General features: G+C 37.1%; 1 protein-coding gene and 1 long non-coding RNA gene across 13 annotated transcripts in view; one reads left to right on the top strand and one right to left on the bottom strand.

Moving 5' to 3' along the window:
• The window catches only part of ZFHX4 (zinc finger homeobox 4), a 286657-nt gene that overhangs the window by 259081 nt on the left and 6660 nt on the right, over positions 1 to 20916 (bottom strand). The window contains exon 1 of one of the 11 annotated variants that reach the window (XM_060243610.1): positions 19668 to 19833. The exons of 7 other annotated variants lie outside the window; for them this stretch is intronic. The gene's annotated coding sequence lies outside the window, so the exon portion shown is untranslated. Of the gene's footprint in view, positions 1 to 15549; positions 15709 to 15882; positions 15903 to 18076; positions 18501 to 19667; positions 19834 to 20916 lie in introns of those variants that run through there. 3 more of the 11 variants (XM_060243614.1, XM_060243612.1, XM_060243615.1) reach the window with 3 other exon arrangements.
• LOC132575129 (uncharacterized) overlaps positions 19822 to 20916 on the top strand; it is a 173716-nt gene continuing 172621 nt past the window's right edge. The window contains exon 1 of one of the 2 annotated variants that reach the window (XR_009555655.1): positions 19822 to 20489. This is a non-coding gene — a long non-coding RNA (uncharacterized LOC132575129). The remainder of the gene's footprint in view (positions 20490 to 20916) is intronic. The other variant, XR_009555654.1, reaches the window with a different exon arrangement.

A 20916-nucleotide genomic window follows, 5' to 3' on the forward strand; every position in this document is an offset into this window, starting at 1 on the left:
ATGTTGAACAATCTTTTAGAAACATCTTCCCTTATAGAACACCTAACAAAAGCAGATTTGATAGGTGGGAACAATATTCATCAACAATTCACTAAACATAAAGCAAATAGACCTAAGCAACAATAAAATCCTGTCCAAATTAAAAGAACTAATTAAAAGAAATTTCACATCAACTGCCTGTGCATGCTTTCAGCACTAATCAGATGCCAAGGTAATACCTCTAAACTAAGCAATGACTTCTAATTTAAACTGTATGAACAAATGTCCATTTAACTCTTTAGAACAAGTACAGAAGTGTTGAAACAATGGGAAGATGCATATCAACCACAAAAATGTTTCACATTTAATCTGCTTATGGTCTGTGTTATCTTGGCGGGTCTTGATGGAGAATTAAATATAGATTGGCACTATGGATCAGGTCCTTGACATTGTACATCTTTTATTAGTACAGCATCAGGAAAGAGCTTTATTTTTATATTGTAGACCTACACAAATGAGAATTATTTTCAGGGCTGTAATTAACATGCATGCACACTCACAGACTACAAAGGCTTCTACTAATCCAAAAATAGTTATTTTCTTCCTCCCCATTATTAGCACAACAAAGCAGTGTTTAACCCTTTTTATAAATTAAATTACAGAGTTTCAATTTTGTCTTTAAGGAGTAATAAATCTAAGACTTCTCATATCATAGAAAACTTACAAAAGAAATAGACAAGAAAACCAAATTTAAGGGTTATCAGATGAGTTCACACAAATATGTACCTGATGTTCTACATAGTATGGCAAAAACTAAAACACTAATGAGTAGAATAATCTAACTCTTCTTTTAGATCAAAAGAACAATATACAGAAAACTTAAGTTACTAACCTCTGTATTCCTCCTGGAAAAACTGTTCTCTAAACTCTGCTCAGCCAAATTATAAAACCCACCTACAGCCAGCTTTGCTAATGAAAAGGGGGTGCTTTTCTGAACAATGGAAGAATTCCTCTGCATTTAGAATTCAGAGTTCCCATTAGAACCAAGAATCAGAAATGCCAGTTTTACCTCTGTTTTTTTAATTGATATTGTCCCAACCCTCTTCTACGGTCCAGTGAGACAGTGTTTGTGGAATGATTAAAAAGAACGTGATCAGATCAAGAGGACAGAATAATGGGAAAGGAATGCTAGGTTAGCCACAGTGCTAAGTGCTGGGAAAGAAGACCAAGAGACTTCTTAGCCTATTGTTTTTATTCCCATCTGCTCTTTAGACATCTCACAAGACTTTGATTCTTTATTTACTTTGCTAAAAATGGGTTAAAAGTTGGTCACTTACATCAGAGTTTGAGAACTAGTTACAGATCTTTTTTTTTAAAGAAAGAAAATAAATTTAAAAAATCCTTGAATTATATCAAGTTTCCAAAAGGTCATCACTGTCTCTGCTGTGGCCTTTTCCCCATCCCAAATCCTCTATCAATATGTCATAGTGAGTTAGGCAAAGACAAAAGAGAGGCTCAGTGTGAAAACTGCACATATATCTAATCCTGACAAAGCAATGAATAGGCCTTCACAAGTATAATTATACTTGTTTATTTGTTACCACGTACAGAGAGCTGATGAAAAAATCCATCAAAGTGGTATTATGCAGACACCAAGAGCTTCTTTTCTTTGGTTGCTAAAGCCACATTGAAGCTTAAATTCCTTATTGTTAAATTCAGAAGAAAAGGGAAGAAAAAAAGATTTTGGGTAGACTTTTTTGCATCAGTTGCTGACAGATCTTTTGTGTATAGTGCTGTATTATTAGATGCATTAGCTGGAGACTTGCTCACTCAGCTCACTCGTTTTAGACCATACAAGAATCCATAATTATAAAGTACTGTACACAGTACCTTTTAAACAGGGTGTGGTAGCCATTTGGCTGACCACAACTTCAACAGATTTAAAAACAGGCCATTTTCTCACAGTTTGGTTATTCAGAATACTCAAACACAGGTAAACTACCTGTACAAAAAGCATGGCTGACAATTCTACTCTTCTGAATAAAGTCAAACTCAGCATAGGTCTATGTTGTACAAAACATAGCAGAAAGGAAACTTACCAAGGTGCTTCTGCAATGGGATTCTAGCCTAGATGCCATAAATGAGGCTTTCTATACAGCCATCTAAAACCTGTTTTCAAAATCAGAAACCTCAAACCCAAAAGAAACTATTGAAACAACTGCAACATACTGTAGCAGTTGTAAGACAGATGGAAAATACTTTTTCCCAGACCAAAACTACTATGGATTACACCCTTAACATACCCTAAAACAAACAGTTTTAGAATGGCATGGTTTTGAGGATTCAGAGTTGGGGGAAGGGAGTCAAACAAGGGTTTTGTTTTCTTCTTCCTTTACAGAATAGAACTATATCAAAGTAAAAGCAATATGCATAGTTAATGTCTTTGTGAGCTTTCCAATTTAAAACAGAAAAGCTGTAATTTTTCTTTGCTGGCAATCTGGAAACACTCTGGAGTTAATTACAGCTGATTCGAAGTGAACGACACAAACAAAGACCAGTCTATGTCCAGACAATTATACTGCATTAACCAGCTTAGAGCTTCCTGCTGATGTTTCAGGGCTCTTCTATTACACCCTTCTACCTTCCCAGCACGATAGAAAATGCTTCTGCAAGAAGGAATTAATGAAGAGAACTGCAAAAGAATGTGTGACGACCTCTCCTGACATGGCAAAAACTTTCCACCCATGTCACGACAAAGGGGAGAAGGTAATTAAGTTTGAATAAAGGGATGTAACCAAATATACTGTGCACTTAAAACAGCACTTTAAAAAGAGAGCTAGAAAAGGTTGCAAATGGCATACTTGACTGGCTGTTCAATCACTATATTGTTTCATCCCTTTCTTCTTTATCATCCTCAAAGGCTATTTTTTCAGATTTTTAATAGTACTAATATAATGACATCTCGTGACTGATGAGCTCGTCCTCTCTCTCAAGCTGATAGTTTCTTTGTTTTATATACTGAAGAATCAGTGGGAAAGCACGCATGATAGCAAGAAAACAGGCTTTGGAATTTTTAATTTAATTATAAAACTGAAATACCATTGCTTTTCTTCTGTATTTTCCTCCCACAGTTCTCATAAATCCACTGCAATTGCTCTCCCTTTGGGCCAAGATCAGCAACTCACCACTAATCAAAGCTACTGTGGGATATGCCTGATTTCTCTTGAGAATCATTCCATAACAGTGGACTTACCTCTTGTATTGTACTTGAAAACACTTTTGATACGTTCGGCCTGTGGTTTTAGTGTTAAAAACTGTGTGGCTGGCTATTCCTTATTTTGATCATGAATATTTCAAGCTGATGTCAGTTAAGAAAAATAATAGGCACTCTCTTTTACTCCTGTTGCTTTACCAGAAGCCCTGGCACTGGGGTTTCATAGTAAACCAAGCCAAATTACCTAACCTATCACTAAAAAATTGAAATTACGCAAACACTGGGCAGATAACAAGGCAACTTTTGCCTATGTATTTCTTTTCAAGAAAGGCATATGAACGATAGTGACCCAGTGAGCTTTAAACAGTAATCACTTTCTTTTGTCTTATCTATGCAAAGGAGGATTAGGGCTACAATGATGATTGCTAAATCCCTTTGATTTTCCTTTACTAAATAAATATTAATCTACAAATCAATCAAGTCCTTTATTATAATGCACACAACATAGTCTATGAAAGGTTATGTAAATTATAGTCATTTTTACAAGCATGTTCTGAAAAGAACTCCATGCTTTTCCTTTTCATCCAAAAATTCCATTAGATTTGAAAGTTCAAGTTAATAATCCTGCCCAACACAAAAGCTTAACAACAGTTCCCATTAGGACATTTATTCCCTAGAGGAAAATCCACTAGATTTATCATTATAGGACTGTATTAGTTATATTTGCTATGTTCATTCAGATACCAAACCCTACATTGGTAAAAACTTTTACAATCTAATCTCTTTCATTCCAACCAATATTAATGATTATTATACACTGTGTAGCCCAATTCTAGCCACATTTAAATCAGAAGTTCCATTGAGTTCAATGCAATTTACTCTCAAAAAAGGACTACTGCCTTGAAATCTGAAAAAGTTTTAAAAATAAATTTAATTCTTTTACACAAAGAACAAGAAATCTACTGTTTTCATTGGTCACCTACAGTGCAAGGCAATGCAGGTTTACTCAGAAGAAAGTTCCACTGTATTCAATGGGCCTTAATCCCAATTCAGTATGCGCAGGATTGCACTGTTGGTTTACCAAGGTTGCTATCCTAAGTATTTATTATCAGTTAAATCCCATTCCATGCAGCAGGTCTTTGTCATAAATATAGTTGGTTCAGGATGAAAGCACAATAAAGTTCCAGATAACACCACCACCTTTGTACCTGTATTTACCAGCCAAACATGCAAGACTGAATGTTTTCAAACAATTCTATGCTTTGTGATAGTTAGTGCACTTAATAAATACGGATCACTTCTATTACATAGTACTACTATAGTTTATGTTTAGTACATATCCTTAGCAAATTTTATTTAACCTACAAACAAATACAGCATTTTTAATGTAAAGTTTCTAGTTTCTAGTTCTCTTTTTGAAAACAGATCAGATTTTAAGCAAACCTTTCAATTCTTGCTTTAATTAGCAATACATCAGCACCACAGGAAAAATTTAATGAAGTATGCATAACAGATCTCCATGTACATTACAGAAGGCAAAGTGCAAAATGAAACGTAAAGTACCCTTTGTGGTGCAGCACTGCTGTAAATAAGGCACAAAACATCAGGATCTGATTCTGTGCTTCACCTATAGAAGCGAGTGTCAGTAAGAGATGTGCTCAACTGAGCAGACTTAGAAGAACTTAATATATGCATCTGTGCTCTGGACTGCAGCATTCAATAGAGTTTCATATTAAACATTTAGCTGCCATTAGAATCATGCTTTAAAAACAACTTAGCCATTAATAAGCCACCTATTTTTCTAGAATAATTTAGTGGCAAATTTGGTTTGGATAGTCAATGATCATCTGGGACCTTTGTTTTTATTGTGCAGAGCCTCTTGTCATGTTTTTCAGTGCAAGTTAATTCAACTGCTCTGCATAAGTGAAGTGAGCAATTCAGTAATTAACTTTTGTATTTTAAAATGTATGAACTTTAATTAGTTTTCATTATAAACAAACAAATGTCAGCCATAATTATAAGCTCCTTGGTTTAACTGCGTATTATCCCTTTTCAAACAAACTTGATGTCAGACAAATTAAAATCAAGCAGCCAGCAATTTTGAGTTGAATTTTACATGATCTGCCAGTAACTTGATTACTTTAACTTCAATAACATTACAGGAAAAGTATTTCAGTAAAAATAATTACAAGAATTCCAACAGGAGACAAGCTTAATTGTATTGATTCAAAAGATGCATGTATATAGGAACCATGTTGAAGGAGCAAAGTTATCTTAAATCTACAGTTACTATGAAAATAAAATTGCTTAACATGGAAAAGGCAATTTTAGACTGATTTTGTTTCCTTCAAGAGATACAAAATGAATTAAAACAATTCTTTAGGCAATCATCTATATATTTTGAGCAACAAAATATCAATGTTGAACAACCTCAAAGCTTTAAGACTTGTAGGTTTATTTACTGACTAGTGTATCTATTAAGACCAGGAACAAGTGCAGCTGTCAGGACATAATGAAGGTAAATGATTAGTTAGCACTGAGGCTGAGCTCTTCTTCAATGCAATAAGAGTTAATTAAAGTTTACCACCAAACATCAACCAAAGCAGGATGTTGATCAGGTTTCAGCATTAAGTGCAAACAGACAATGGTTGGCAGCAATTAGTACAGCTATCAAATGACATGCAACAATAATTATACATTTAAAACAGCTCAATGTCTGGTGGGGAAGGGGAACCTAATCAGTCCCTTTGACTGCACATACTCAAAGAGCAGGAAACAGGTATCAGATATTTCAATTTAACACTGTATATTCAACCAAAAAGAAAAAAGTACACTATCTGAAAAGAAATGAAGAATAAAATAAACTGAAGAAAATTTTTGCCCCTTTATGTCTAGTAAAGATGCAAACAATCATGGAAGGAAATGAGGTTTAAAGGCCATTTATGCCGGCTTTCCCTCCCAAGTTTCTGCATGAGATGCAATGTCAGCTTGTACATTTACTCTCCACAGGTCTCAAAACGCACCAAGTGGGGTTTATATCTGCTAGTTGCCTATACACTCAAAGGAAATGTATAGTGGATTAGGCATAACTCTGTAATTGAGCCAGATCCCAAGGTCTTGTTGCATGCTCATTGTTTTCAAATTCATGCAATTGGTATGTGCCTTAATCCTACCTGTTTTGAAAACCAAGCCTTCAATCAATCCTCTTGATTTAAAAAGCTAGACTGCCTGCCTTGCATCCCTACTGCTTATTACTTCAGCTATGAACAGACCCTTAGCCCAGTTGTTAGAGAAACAGCCATGACAGAAGTCACTTTTAATAAACAGGGTCAGTTAGGGTTGCCAGTTTACGGGTGATGGCTGGGGATCTCCTGGGATTACAACTGATCTCCAGGTGACAGAGATCAGTTCACCTGGATAAAATGGCCACTTTGAAAGGTGGACTCTGTGGTATATACCCCATCAAAGTCTCCCCCCTCCCTATACCCTGCCTTTGTCAGGCTCCACCCCCAAAATATCCAGGTATTTCCCAATATGGACCTGGCAACCCTAGGGTCAATCTATGGAATTTTGGTCAAGGGCAGTAAATCCAAATGGCATCCTCTCATGGGGAGTTATTTGCCAGGAAGATCTATGTCCCTTGTCTCAAATCTGTCACCCATTCTGCTATGTCCCTTGCATCAAATCTGTCATCCATTCTGCTTAAATAGTCTACCACCTAACACAGCTTACTTAAAGCAGTGTCAATTGATAAAGTTTTAATGCCATGCAATCTTTAGAAAACATCTGACATTAATTTAGGCAATGACCTAAAACAACTGTCAAATATCAAAAACTGCAGTAGTCTTGTCTGACTGGAAGCTGTCTACAGCGTTGCAAAGACAGGACAAAAAGATTGCAAATAAATAAAATATTGCACCATGCGTCATTTCTTCACAACCTATACTACAAATTAAGACCATCTAGCAAACTATTCTCTAGGTCAGTTCAGACATAATAATAAGAAAGCTTGTTTCTTTCCTTTTTTTAGCTATCTATCATGAAGAACATTCAGCTCTCAGAATGCAGTCAATAAAATGTAAAATCAGGATTCAGCTTGCAAACCAAGGTTTGCTGTCTTCATTTCCTTTGTGCTGTAGTATCAGGAAACAGCTAGCGTATGTATACAACTAAGTTGCGCAAAACCACAATTAAGTCTAACTATGGGTAGTAAACCTACTTGAACCATGGTTTCAGATGTTGGTTGATAAACTCTAGAGTGGCCTGTATTCAGATAATCACACTAACCTTAGTTTAATGAGAACATTATTTCACAAAAAGCCCTTATACTTCTAAAAAGTTTAGATTGCTCTATCTAAAAGCTACCAACCACCTCATTGTGACAAGATGGGTATAGGACCAAGTATTCTCTTTGACATTCAGTTCAGACAATTTTAGAGCAAGCTTTGACCACTAATCAATAACATTTAAACCCACTCCAAAAGGAAAACTGTGGTAAAGCCTGGATGGCTGCTATGTTGGCAGGAAACTTCACATTCTCCTAGTCTTGCCACATGTCAGCCATTTTTCCAGCTACTGTCCCAGAGTGGCCATTTCCTCCCTACCACCATCGCCGAGCTTTTTTTTGGGGGGGGGGAGGGGATGTCAATCAGCTACTGAATATTGAATCAACAACTGAAATTATAGCAATCTATATTAAGCTTTCTGAATTCCCAGCTTTCATTTTTTTTAAGAAGTATGTTACTAGCCCCTTTGGTTGTAGAGATATAAGGCATATATATTTATTTAAAAAAACAAAGCTAGACACCCAGAGACCTTGACAAATATTCTGTTGTAGGGACATAATGATATTCAATTGCAATTTTAAAAAAATGAAAAGAAAAAAACCCCTTGATTGTAGGGGGGATTAGCCACTGCTGGGACAGAAAAGCTGTGAGGAAATCTGCTATGTAGAAAACCTGTTACCACTACACTATGTTGGCATCCATAGCAGCAACTGGGAAAATATACAAGCCTGTCCCCTTGTGGAAAACCATCATCTTCACAGAGCTGCCAGTTTTTCCAGTCAGGGCCTCTATGTTTTCAGCAGCTGCATAGATAGACACATTCCTAGCATCAGACTCATCACCATGTTAGTCTGTTGCAGAAAGCAAAAAGTCTTTAAAATGTTACAAATTCCTAGCAGTTTGATTGCTGCACAAGTTTTTGTGAACCAAAACTTCACTTCATCAGAGGATATAAGTTTTACTGACTGAATTTTGCATCATGTCATAGTCAAAGAGCAAGAGCCCAGCTGGAGGAAAAGTTAAAATTTTTCACAGTTACAGTGCCAATGGCAATTTGAAACCCTGAATAAAGTGCCATTGCATATTAACAACTACCACTGATATGTGTTCAATACTGTATATTTCATATGGAAGTATACCAGCTATACCATCTCCAAGCCAGTGTTATCATGTTTTCAGAACAAATCACCAGCGATCATCTGAACCACCTCCTTAACTGGAATCCACATTTGGGACCTGACAAATAAGACACCCAATTTATTGGGCCTCTTCAATATGCACAAAGAAGGGAGTGAAAATTGAGCTAGTCAGTGCTTTACAAAAAGGTATCAGAAAAGGCATTGCAATTGGTTCCTGCTTCTTCTTCCCCTGCCTTTTATTATAATGTGGAAAGTAGGCTGAATTTACCTGGCTTCTTCATTGTCACCTACAAAACAGCCTTAAAGACAGTTAACTATATTGAAAATGAAGCCTAGGGGTCACTGGAACCAGATGAAATATGGATATATTGTGTGGAAATGTTTAGATACTGTGAATTAAGCATTTAGAGACCAGAATATCCCTAGAAGGTTATAGTGCTAATAACGGGCCTCGTTTCATTTGATTTTGATGATTCTTTGTTACATTGCTTGCCAAAGATATATCCATATATATCTGAAAACAGAACACTGAAAATTAAATTTATCATAATGTCACAGCAACTATGTGTTTTAATTTAGCAACAATGCTATAGAATAAGTGATATATATACATTTGGTTTAATAAAGTGCCTCATTACATTGTAGTTACGGGACAGCAGCATAGGCTATGTAACACAAGTAGTCCCCTCCCCATATACACACATAACAAACTTCATTTTCCCAACTAATTCTGTTATGCTAGGGATTTGTGCACAAAGTTAGCTAATCCTAGTATTTCTCTACAGCTGCATTTAAGCTATGGCCCACTCACAGCACAAAAGTGTCTCCAAAAGCCCTTTCGCCCCCTTCAGCACTCATACACTCATTGGTCCTGACATTTTCACTTCAGCCATGACAAATGAGCTGATAGCTGTGATCAGATTGCACACAAGTACTGCTTTATCTAAAGACATATCATTAACTCTCATCACTATCTTCCAATATGACTCTTCTTTGTTTAATTTGTTGTGAAATGCACGTTGGTTTTAAAACAACTAAACCTTAAGTAACTACAAATAAGCCTCAGTAAATAAGAAAACGGCAGTTTTGGACAGGATCAGAACATGACTACCATTAACTAAATGTTTCTCAGGGGGCTTAAGTAACTGTACTCAACCTCTGCCCTAGTGCAAAGATACCAGCTGAAAGTCTTCTAAGGTCCCTTCCTCATGATGGACAGTGAACACTAGTGCACCATTTATAGAGAAGCATAAATAAAGGGCAGCTATCAAACATGCCTAATAAATTAGCAAATGAATTTCTGTCTCTCCAGACAGCATTTCTTGGCTTCTTTAAAAAAACAATCTTCACAACCAACTGGATTTTCTACAAGATTTTTACTTTGCCTTTCTAATACACAGTAACTTGAAACTTATTTTGAAAGACAATCACAGAGCTTCACACTCAGAAGAACCTGAGTTCCAGTGACACAGTTCTCATTGAATCTAGAAGCTGGGAAGTCAATTCCTTCTAACTTCTGCTAGCAATTTATCTGAGAATAAACATAGAAGCAGAGTCAACTATAACGTCGCAGATCTTGGGAATAGAGGTCATGCTTTGAGGTAAAGTGCTATTCACTTCTGGACCATGCAAGAAGCTCTTTATTCCTGTTCTTATTGGAATCAGTTCCCCTTACCAGAGCAAGAACAAAGCCAAGTGCTCATGTGAGGTTTATGAATAAATCAGAGGTGAGCCACTTTAAGTGCTGCCCGTGATTTTCTTGTTGACAGTGAGCACTTAAACAGGCTTCTAAGACCAGCAATTCCTGGCAAATCTTAGCAGTTCCTAATCTACACCCTGCTTCATTTCAAGCAATACAGGATGCCCTATTTTCCCCTCAAGTATTCACCTTTTGGATAACCTTTGTGCCACTTCCACAGAAAGAAGACTAACCCATTTTAAATTTTAACTGTACATAAATAACACAAACTTTGCATCTCCCCCCCCCCGAGAAAATCAGCTGCCTAAAAAAAAAACAATAATAGCCCAAATAAATAACAAGGAATCACTAAAGAAAGAATTTTAATTACAAAAGCAAAACATGCTTGCTTTTTCACTGTTCCTAAAATGTAAGTATGAATATTATTGTACATCAAGATGATAAATCCTTTTAAGAGTACTACTGCCACCTGTATTTAAACTCCAGTTCAACATCCTGAAAACATTAGTTTCAATAACTGACATGCAGAGCTGTGGTAAAGAAGATACAATTTACAGCATGATGGCTAGGTCTACCCATTGTAAAACACAGGAAGACGCCTAAGATGCTCTGAACTATTTATGATTTTTGACAATACTACTGTTTTAGAACTAACGCTCAAAGTATAATGTAATTTTTAATGATTAATTTCTTGTGTTTATTTTTTATTTTATTGAACTCACTCCAAAATACAGACACTGTTTATATACTCTCAAAGTATATCAACAACATTCAGCATTTGGACTTCTACTTTTTCACCTATATAAGAAATTGACCAACCACCTTCCTTTCCCACTGGCTTCCTAGATTAAAAAACTTAGCACAGAGGCCAATTAGAAACTGAACAGCACAGATCGAGGATACACTAGCCTTACATGTGGCATGATATGATGTATTCCTTGACTATAAGGCTCTAAATCAGAGCCTTACATCAACACTAGAATCAGAGCTGCCAGATCAAAAATTCAAAATAAAGGAACACCAGCATTGTACTGATTCTTCTACAGAGTGAAGAAGAACAACCAATTGCAATCTGTGGCACTTATAATTTAAGGAATAAGGCATGAAGGGCTAAAACATGATGCCCAGCACCATTCGAGACCACAGAGATAGATGTGCTCTTGAGAGCAGACACAATGTAAGGTTTGGGGGTTTTTTTGGGGGGGGGGTTGCACTTTCTCCTAGATTTAACAATACAGAAAAGCTCTAGAGAAGTTTGGCTTTCTTCTTAGGAATGCTGTTCTGCTCCTTTAGTGCCTTGACCTTAAACACAAGAGAAGACTTTTGTCTTTAAGTATTAAAAGAGAAAAGAGTGGGGACCAGCACTGTCAGTTTGGAGTTGTTTTGCTTTTTTTTAATTGCCCTGCTCCTTTCACAGCACCCTGACATACAGAAATTAGCAGGTGAAATTTTTTCGCATTTTATTACCTCTATGCCGGGAAAGCCTTCACCTCTTTAATTTCTACTGCTAGACCCCTTTTAAAGGACCAATATCAGGAGAGGAAAAAGTCCTGGAAACTCTAGTCAGGTGGTCACAAGTTAAATGTGGGGTATTGTTGAAGTCAACAAACATAGTCTTACACTGCTACCTTCAATTGCAAAAAAGATATCACCAGCAGGTGATGTCACTGTAGATTAAAAGTCTTACTGTTTGATTGACCCTAATACTATCTTCTGAGTTCACAAAACTGTTCTACTGGTATGTGAGAAGTAATGTGGTATGATACTTTCAAACCACTTCAGTTTACATGTTTGTTGTTCCATATATAATTCCATCATAGACTGGGTAAAGAAAAAGAACAACACTACTACTGAACTATTTTTCTTTTTTTTAAAGCTTCACATGGATATTTTAGACTGTAGCATCATATATACTTGGCATGTTGAGACTTTATTTATTTATTTTTATCATTTTATGCTATCTCTCTCCAGGAATCTGCCCAAGGAGTTTTGTCTATTTCATTTTTGCAGTGCATACTTCCAGTACCTCTGATTTCTGCATATTAAAGATGTGCGTCCAGCATCCTCATAGCCCCACATAAAGCACGAGTCTTATTTGTAGTATATGATGCAAGGAATCAAACCAAAGCTAAAAATACTGGACCAAGCTTCCCCCCACTCCCATTCCACAAGAAATCAAAGCTCAACCTGAACTACTGTTTGAAACTTTCTACTGAACTTGACTTGGAACATAATTTTTAAAAAGTTACCAATCAATTGTCTACAAATAATCACAGGCCCTTACCAGAATAAATAGAAAGTTTGCTATGTTCAGTATCTGGGATACATTTGGCTCTTGTACTTGTGGGCTGAAGGCCTGTGATATCTGCGGTCCCCCTGTAGAGACCACAAGGATAAGCAGCCTGCTGGTAGTAAGGCCAATGGACAACATTTCTGCACACTTCTGCTAAACAATAGGATACAGCAGGATCTTTACACCTGTTGTTGAAACTTTTCTTTCTGATCTTTGGCCTAGAGGTTGGTAGAACTGCATGTTAAGAAACCAGTTCCCTTAAGCTAGAAAAGTCCCAAACAATACATGGGACTGTGTACCTTCATCCAGGCTTTGAGACAGGGGCTCCCAAGTCATTAAAGAAAGGGAATCTGAAAACATGGTGACGAATGGCATGTGAATGAGAAAGCATTTAATTTTACCATCACAAATGCTTTATCCTATTCCCTCTCTCTAACGTCAGAGTCCAACATCAACACTTTCCCCCTGTGTTCTTTATATTTGCCTCCTCTATATGTACAAACAGTACATGTAGCCTCTAGTATGTTTAACCATCAAGCACCAAGATTAAATTAAAATATCACAATGGTTTTAATCATTTTATTCCATATGCAAATACACATAATAATGTATATTTTTCTACATGATAGAATTAACCCAGTTCAGACATACCAAACCTTTGACATGACAAATGAACTAAATCATAAACCTCTGTCACAGCTGAACCTGAGCTGGAACCAAACTGGAAAATATGATGCTTTGACTATCAAATAATGGATTGGTAAGGTATCTGTTATAACGAAGCTGCAAAATATGCATCACAGTATATTTACATCAAGAACTAAGTACAAAAGCCAGCTTGCATTCTTTCTTCTTGTCTGGGTCTAGTTTCTAAACTCACATAAGGGAGTTGTCCTTAAAGATACAGTCACATGTGTCATTCTGAGCCTATAATCTTTCTACTATTGACTTGCAGTTTCTAGTCTTCCATAAAGCCCATTCAGGTCAGTTTGACAGCCATGCATACTATGTAAAAAACAACTTTTGAACAAGTTTTGGGATTCTCAAAAATTAGTAAAAACAAACTGGAGCACAGATGAATTCCTTTACATTTTTAAGTTGAAAATTGAGAATGATAAATGCATATAAATGTGTCTTAAAATGATAAACTTACTTTACTCATAAAATACAATTTGGCCATTCCTCAACAGAATTCCTTTGAATACTTGCAAAAAAATAAATAAAAAATATCCCCCTAGACAGACTCTAGCATTCCAAACTTTTATGACTGCAAACTTATTAAAGCAAGAAGAACAAAAAGGACTTATGAAAACACTGGAATAACAAAATCACAGAATGTGCCTGTTACAGAAGACTGTAATACATCCATGTTAATGGTCATATCCTAAGCTTCTTTATACAGTCAAAAGAAGTATACATTTTTTTCTTTAATAATGATTGCTTAGTTCTTGTGTGTGTGTCCTTGATATCATACTATTAAACCTACAGTCTACTTACAGCCAGGCAAGCACATTATATTGAAAATAGTGCGCCTTCTAAGCAAGCACAGTTGTAACTCTGCTATATTATTTACTAGCACCAAATTAAGTTCCATCTGGCTACATTCAAACATATATTCTGTTTGTAACTCATTTTCTAGAATCTCATGAAACTAAACCCAGAAGTAAGTTTCACTGAGTTCAATGGGACTATCACTAAAAGTATACATGGGATTACAACCTACATCTCAGTATATGAGAAGCCTGAATTTCTGCTTGTTCAGTAAGAACTCAGACATCACATAAGCCAGCGTTAACCCATATGTTATCTGGTTTTGCAGTGGCTGGAAACCTGCCAGTTACAACACACATTGTTTGCTTAACAATATCAGTTAATTTATTTCAAAATTAACACATTTTTCTATTTCAAAGATCTCAACAAGGTCCTCACTTTAAACTTCTTAAATAAAAGCTTCCTTGCAATATTTTAAAAGAAGTTTTAAGGATTTTCAACACTAACAACAACCATCCCCAAGCATAAAGAACATCTGACATTAAACTACAGTGTTAAGGTTTGAAGTCTCAGATAAAACTTTTTCTTACTGTGACACTATATTGAACTGTCATTTTCCTATAACTTATATTTACTTATTTTTGCATATCTGCACCAACTCCACAAACCATTAGTCACAAACAGTATTCAAATGGCGGATGTACAAAAAAAGCTCTCTAAAGCAAGGCACTGTATGTTCTTCTGTGATGACCCTTAAATTCAATTACAGTTACCTGAAAACTACAAAAAAGGCACTACTTAACATACAGATGACCAATAATAATTTAACAATACAGAATCTGATTTACATATCTACCACAGTAACATATATTGTTAAAAAAACTTTTTCAACATGGAGGGTATTTTAACTGTTCTGGTTACTGTTGAGAGCACATAATTAGAAGCACAGATCACATTGTCAACAGCTAACCAATTACAGTCACAGCTTTAGGCCTCCTCCTGGTGCCATTTAAGTCAATAGATATTTTATCACTGACTTTGGTAGGACAGAAATAGGTGCCGGGTCCTTAGTGACATGACTTACGAGCCTACTGCAAACATAACAAAAACTGAATTCTAAGCACACTAAGAATAAATTTCCTTACTTGGTAATTTCTACCCCCAATGATATTATAGCTATTGTCAAAGCCAATACAGAGCAAAGACAGTACTGCATCCTAGAAATGATTACTAATATCTTTACATGATTCACACACAGCCAAAATTTATTATTTCCAAAAAGCATAACCAATCACACCTCTTTATCTATACCTATGAGTAGCAAACTTGATTTGCATTTTGTTGTAAGAAACCCAGTGATTATTTTTTTACCTTTGCCCCCATTCCCACAAGCAAAGCATTGGAAGTCAATATTTGATTATCCTGTAATATATCTACTACATACAAACCTGTGTCTATCATCTTCTGGCTGTACCGTTATCATACATATTCATTAGCATGATGATAGAAATTGAAGACATCTTATAAAGTTGCTGAAATCTGAGCTTCTGCTTGTTTTCTCAAGTCTTGGACAAACATAACTTTAGGGAGAGCTGAGCAGAGGCATAAAGAAAGAGAAGCTTGCATTTTCATCTTCCTTTCATCTTAGTCATTCAGTCAACCATTCAGTACCCTATTCAGCAGAGCTTTTCATTATGCAAAAAAATGCTAATCCTTTCCGATGCTTTCACACTTGTATAAACCCCCATTCCTTCCACTGAAAAGCAATTATATCAGTTTACCTTTCTGTCAAAAACAGGATTAATATTCCAAAACCTGAATCTCTTTTGTTTTTCTATCTTTTGCTTTAGGAAACTAAAGATTATTAGAGGAAGTTTTCCTTAGAGCAAGAATACATTATTTTAAATATGATTCTGTTAAGCCAAAGAAGAAAAAGGGAAGAGGGGAGGAGAGGAGAGGGGGGGGGGACTTCAGTTGCTGCGGAAACTCCTTTCAGTGACAGAACTGACCTTCCCTTTGCAGAGGCCTGAACAGAAAGAGCCTCACTCTGGTCTATTAATCAGAAACAAATTATGAAAGAATGTGGCTGGACTGGTTGACACTATCCTGTCTTGGGAGACTCAGTAACAGCCTGGTAACAATGTCCTCTTCATGGGTAATGAACAGCCATGACAAATGGAGGTTGAGAAAGTATTTATTTGCATATGCAAATTGTCACACAAAGGAAACATGTACAAACAAGTGTCATTGAAAGGTGGATTAGGCAAACAACACTTTCTTTTTAGGACATTCTGCAGCCCAGAACATTAGTCAGCACAATTAAACCAGTCTCCATGGAGACTAATGAAATTTCACCATGGTATGAGTTAAATTAGATAGCTAGTTATGTGTTTCCACAATCCAACTTGAAATCCATTATTGTGTGAGAACAATACTGCAATTGTGCCAGGCTGATCTTTGCCAGCTCAACAAGTTCCTAAGTTGACAATTTGCATATGTTAATATAATTAAGCACTAATTACATGAAATCTGTACATATTCACATGCACCTTCCCTGGGCACTTTGCAATTTGAGCCTGGGCCAAGTTTTTAACCCTTTGAATTATCTAAGAATAGGGAAGCCCTGCCTTGTGGATACAGCCCCAAGGCAGATACAGGAAAGCTCTTCATTTATAAATACAAAGCTTAACCTGTATTCTCATATTTAAATCAACAAAGCTATAAAATAAGATATACTGGAATAAGATAATAAAATATACTGGCACATATACATTTAAAGACTCAGCACTGACATTTCTTTTTCTACATATGAAATCTTTCACAATTAAGCTAAAATAATGTTAAGAAATCATTTATTCTTATTGCCATCTAGCGAAAGTTCCAAATTGTAAAAAATGTCAAAAACCACCCCCTCCCCACACACACACACACACACCAGCCTGGGTTTGATGTCACTGCTGTGACAGCAATAAAAAGAGGAATGAGAAGATTGAAAAAAGAGCAGCCAGGAACTAATGAGCTTTACATAAATATATGCTGAAGCAATTAAGCAGTGTTAATTACTATGACAGCAGTTAATTGAATATAATTAGATATTTTAAGCCACTGACTAAGGCACAGTTAAGATTAATTTTATTGAGATTAATTGTAAATAAGAATAGATTAACTGTGTTTTGACAGGCAAGCAGCAGAAAAAGAATCAGCACAGACCCCAAAAAATCATATTATTTTAATAGCACACCTTAGAATCATCTCCTAAATAAATATGACTTTTCAAACTCAAACAGACTAGTATCTTGAAGGAAAACAAACAGCTTGCAGATATTAAAGAACCTTTTGTCTTTACATGTACATTTCTTTTAGCAGACTAAATTAAGCAAGTCTGGTGTACATTTTTAGGAAGGAACATTTCACACTGAATGGAAAAAATGCTCTATCACATACAAAATCCATGCAGCTGTGCGGAACTTGGTCCAGATGGTCTTAGCCTATAAAACACCATCAAATGAGAGACAGTAAGGCCTTCCCAAAATGATAAAGTCACAACTGATAAGCGACCTACATTCTCTGATATGTATTGTTTCCCCCTTGATCTAGGATTTTCACATTAAAATTAACCTTAAATATTCAGATCACCACATTTTTAAAAGTACTAGGAATGCACATCCACTTGGAAAGAATAAAACCTTAATAAAAGTCCCTTCCTTCATTCATATGACTCAACCAATATCACTCAGACTTAACAGTAGACTTTTTACATAACTTACATTAATTTGGTGGAAATGTTTATTTTTAGATGTTCTTCAAATACAAGCTCAAACAAACTTACTGCAATAAATTCTGCATGCTTTTTAATAAAAATCACAAAAATCCTAATAAATCACTAACAAGTTCACTTGATTACAAAATAAGTCAATAGGTGATTAATACAATATTTTAAAGCAATACAATGTATATAGTGTGTATATTCAATACCTTTCAGCTCTAAATTGAAAAAGGCTTTATAGTATTGTGCATGCCCCTACATTGACTACCAACTTCTTTGCAATGCCTTACGTCTTTTAGAATGAAAATCCAAAAATGTTCTGTGAAACAAGGCTACAACAAGCCATTCTGCAGTGAAAGATTTTAAATCATCCAGCCTCTTCTAATAGACTTGAGACTTATTGAGGTAGAAACCATAAAAAATGAAGAAGGGAAATTTAATCCCTGAAATATTGATTTGCACATTAATATCATATAGGCAGAGGGCAATTTGGCTTCATGGAAATGACACATTGTCGACCCTTGGTGAAGTCAGAGCCAATCTAACTGCTGAACATGTCTGAATCTCAAGAGTTATTAAGGGCTTCCCTTCTTGCCTATATGACTTTTCTCCAGCCTACCAATGCAATCTTAAATGTATTATCTTTAAGAAATAATTGTAAAACCTCAGGGGTTTTCCAGTTAATGGAAGGAAGGCTAAACCACATCAGATTCTGAAATGCAACATTAAACCCTTGCAATCAACAAAACCTCCTCAATTCTCATCCATCCAGTGCAGGATCTAATACTGTTATTAGAGATAATCAAATTTCATTGTGTAAATTTAGGCTCATGGTCAGGATAGAAGCAGTAAATTCTGCAATATTAAACACTGATTTTCTCAGCACTTCTTTACATGGTCTCTGCTGGTGAACAATAAAACCTTTGGCTTTATCCTTTAAAAGAAACACAACCTCACACCAATAGTAAAATATATAAGGGATACACATCTATTTCCTTGTCCTTTGCATTTTCTAAAACAAGCTACTATCAGTCAAAATCCCACCAAGTAGGTACTACTTCAGCTACTATTGTGACTTATACTGATGGTTTACTTGACCTTTCTTTGTTCTTTGAGCAGATTTCACTTTTAAAGATTTATGACTATTTCCTTGTCTTTAATTGACCCTGTATGTTCATTACCATAAAAATGAAAACAACTGTTACATGTTAAGATTGCAGAAACCCTTCAAAGCTCAAAGCATTGCCTACAGGATGCTACAGCCACACTGTGTGGATCCTACTGTATGAATATTCAGCTAGGCTCACTGAATAATCCAAGTGAGCCCCAGCACTCAAGCCAGGTGCAAGAGGTTAAAACAGCTGGCTAGCCATCTTTCATTTTGGTGTGTCTTCCTGCCGCTAGAAACAGCAAACCTAGAAAACTTGCAGATATTCCCCACCACCACCACCGTAACTGCTCCCCCCCCCCCCGTTGTTGTTTTTTTTAATAAGGATTAAGTTTTTCATTATTGCAGTTGCTACAATTTGAATCTATTTTGCATTAGACAATAATCAGAAGAGAAAGAAATTGTTTCAAAACAACAAGCTCAATAGGAAATGGAACAATAAGAATTAAAAGGTTTTTTTTCTCTTCCAAGCTTCTAACCATGTTTATTTTAACAATCTTTTTTCCACTGCCCACCTCCCTTCCCATCTAGGCTTTAAAAAGCAAAGTCCCTTCTCCCTTGCCTTGTTCTGTCAGTTTTGTCAGTAAATAGAAAGTAAAACAAGGGTTGATGGCACTGAGAGTGTTACATACCCAGACTGTGTTTTTGCATTGCTCTCAATGGAAGCGATCGATGCCCATGTCACAGTGGTGTCCCAATCGCAGCCAAGTCTCTGCCTCAATCTAACCAACAACAGGCAGGGCTTCCAAGGCTGCTGCTCACTACCTCTTCCTTCCATCCATCCACTTAGACATCCACCAAACTCTCAAAGAGAATAAACTACATCTGCTCTTCAACCACCGCTCCTAAGGATCGAGCCACTGGAAATCCTTCCAAAAGGGGAATCACAATTGCAAATATAAATATAGGAGATATTTATCCACCTTCAACATCATCAACCCTCTTCTTTTTTCCCCCCTTCTCTCTCTCTCTCCCTGTCCTTTGCCAGCTACCTGATCCTTGATTAAAAATGGAACAGGGTTAATAATAATACGGGGGGAAAAAAAAGACGATCGGAATGGAGGAGAGGAAATGCAACTGTCAGATAGAGGGATAGTCAGACTTCCTGGGTGACCCTGGCGGGGTCTGGCTCAATGTAAATCCACCATCTTCAGCCTGGCAAGTTGTCTTTGGGTTGAGAGGCTTTTTTTTTGTGGTGGTGGTGGTGGTGGGGAGGGCGGGAGGGGGGTGTTATGTTTGCGATGTATGCCTTGGTACCTAAGGTGGAAGAAGAGGAGGAGGAGGAGGAGAACAGGAGGAGGAGGAGGAGGGTGTGTGTTATTGAATGGGAGCGAAAAAGCCTCCTCGGGACGGCGCGGAGGCTGAACCCGGCTTGCTGAGCCTCCTCTCTCGGCTGGGCCCAATGCCCCGAGCAGCCGATGAGACGGAGACCCCCCTCCCCCTCCGGCTGGCAGGTAACAAAAGAAATACATATAAGTGTGTGTTTTGGGGGTGAGGGGTAGGGCTGGACCGAAGACGCGGGGGGGGGGGCAGGTAGGTGGGCTGTAAGGTGGCATCGGCTGGTGCAAAGTTTCCACCCCCCCCCCCCCCATGATTGCAGGCGACTCTAAGCTCGGGAAGGCAGGCGGGAGAGGCAGGGACGCGCCTGCCATTAGCCGCCTTGAGAGAAGGGATGCACTGGAAGAGACGAGAGGAGACCAGACCCGATGCCCTGAGCCCAGCGGCGGACTTCAATCCACCCCCCCCCCTCCACATACACACACGGACGCGCACGGGGGGGGGGTGTAGTTTTTAAAAAAACAGAGGCTCTTGGCCCCGGTCCGATGAAAACGCCGCCGGAGCTCGAAGGAGGGGAAGGGAGCCGGAGAGTCCGCTGCTGCC

This window comes from Heteronotia binoei, chromosome 7 (assembly GCF_032191835.1).
Source record: "Heteronotia binoei isolate CCM8104 ecotype False Entrance Well chromosome 7, APGP_CSIRO_Hbin_v1, whole genome shotgun sequence".
Taxonomy (NCBI): domain Eukaryota; kingdom Metazoa; phylum Chordata; class Lepidosauria; order Squamata; family Gekkonidae; genus Heteronotia; species Heteronotia binoei.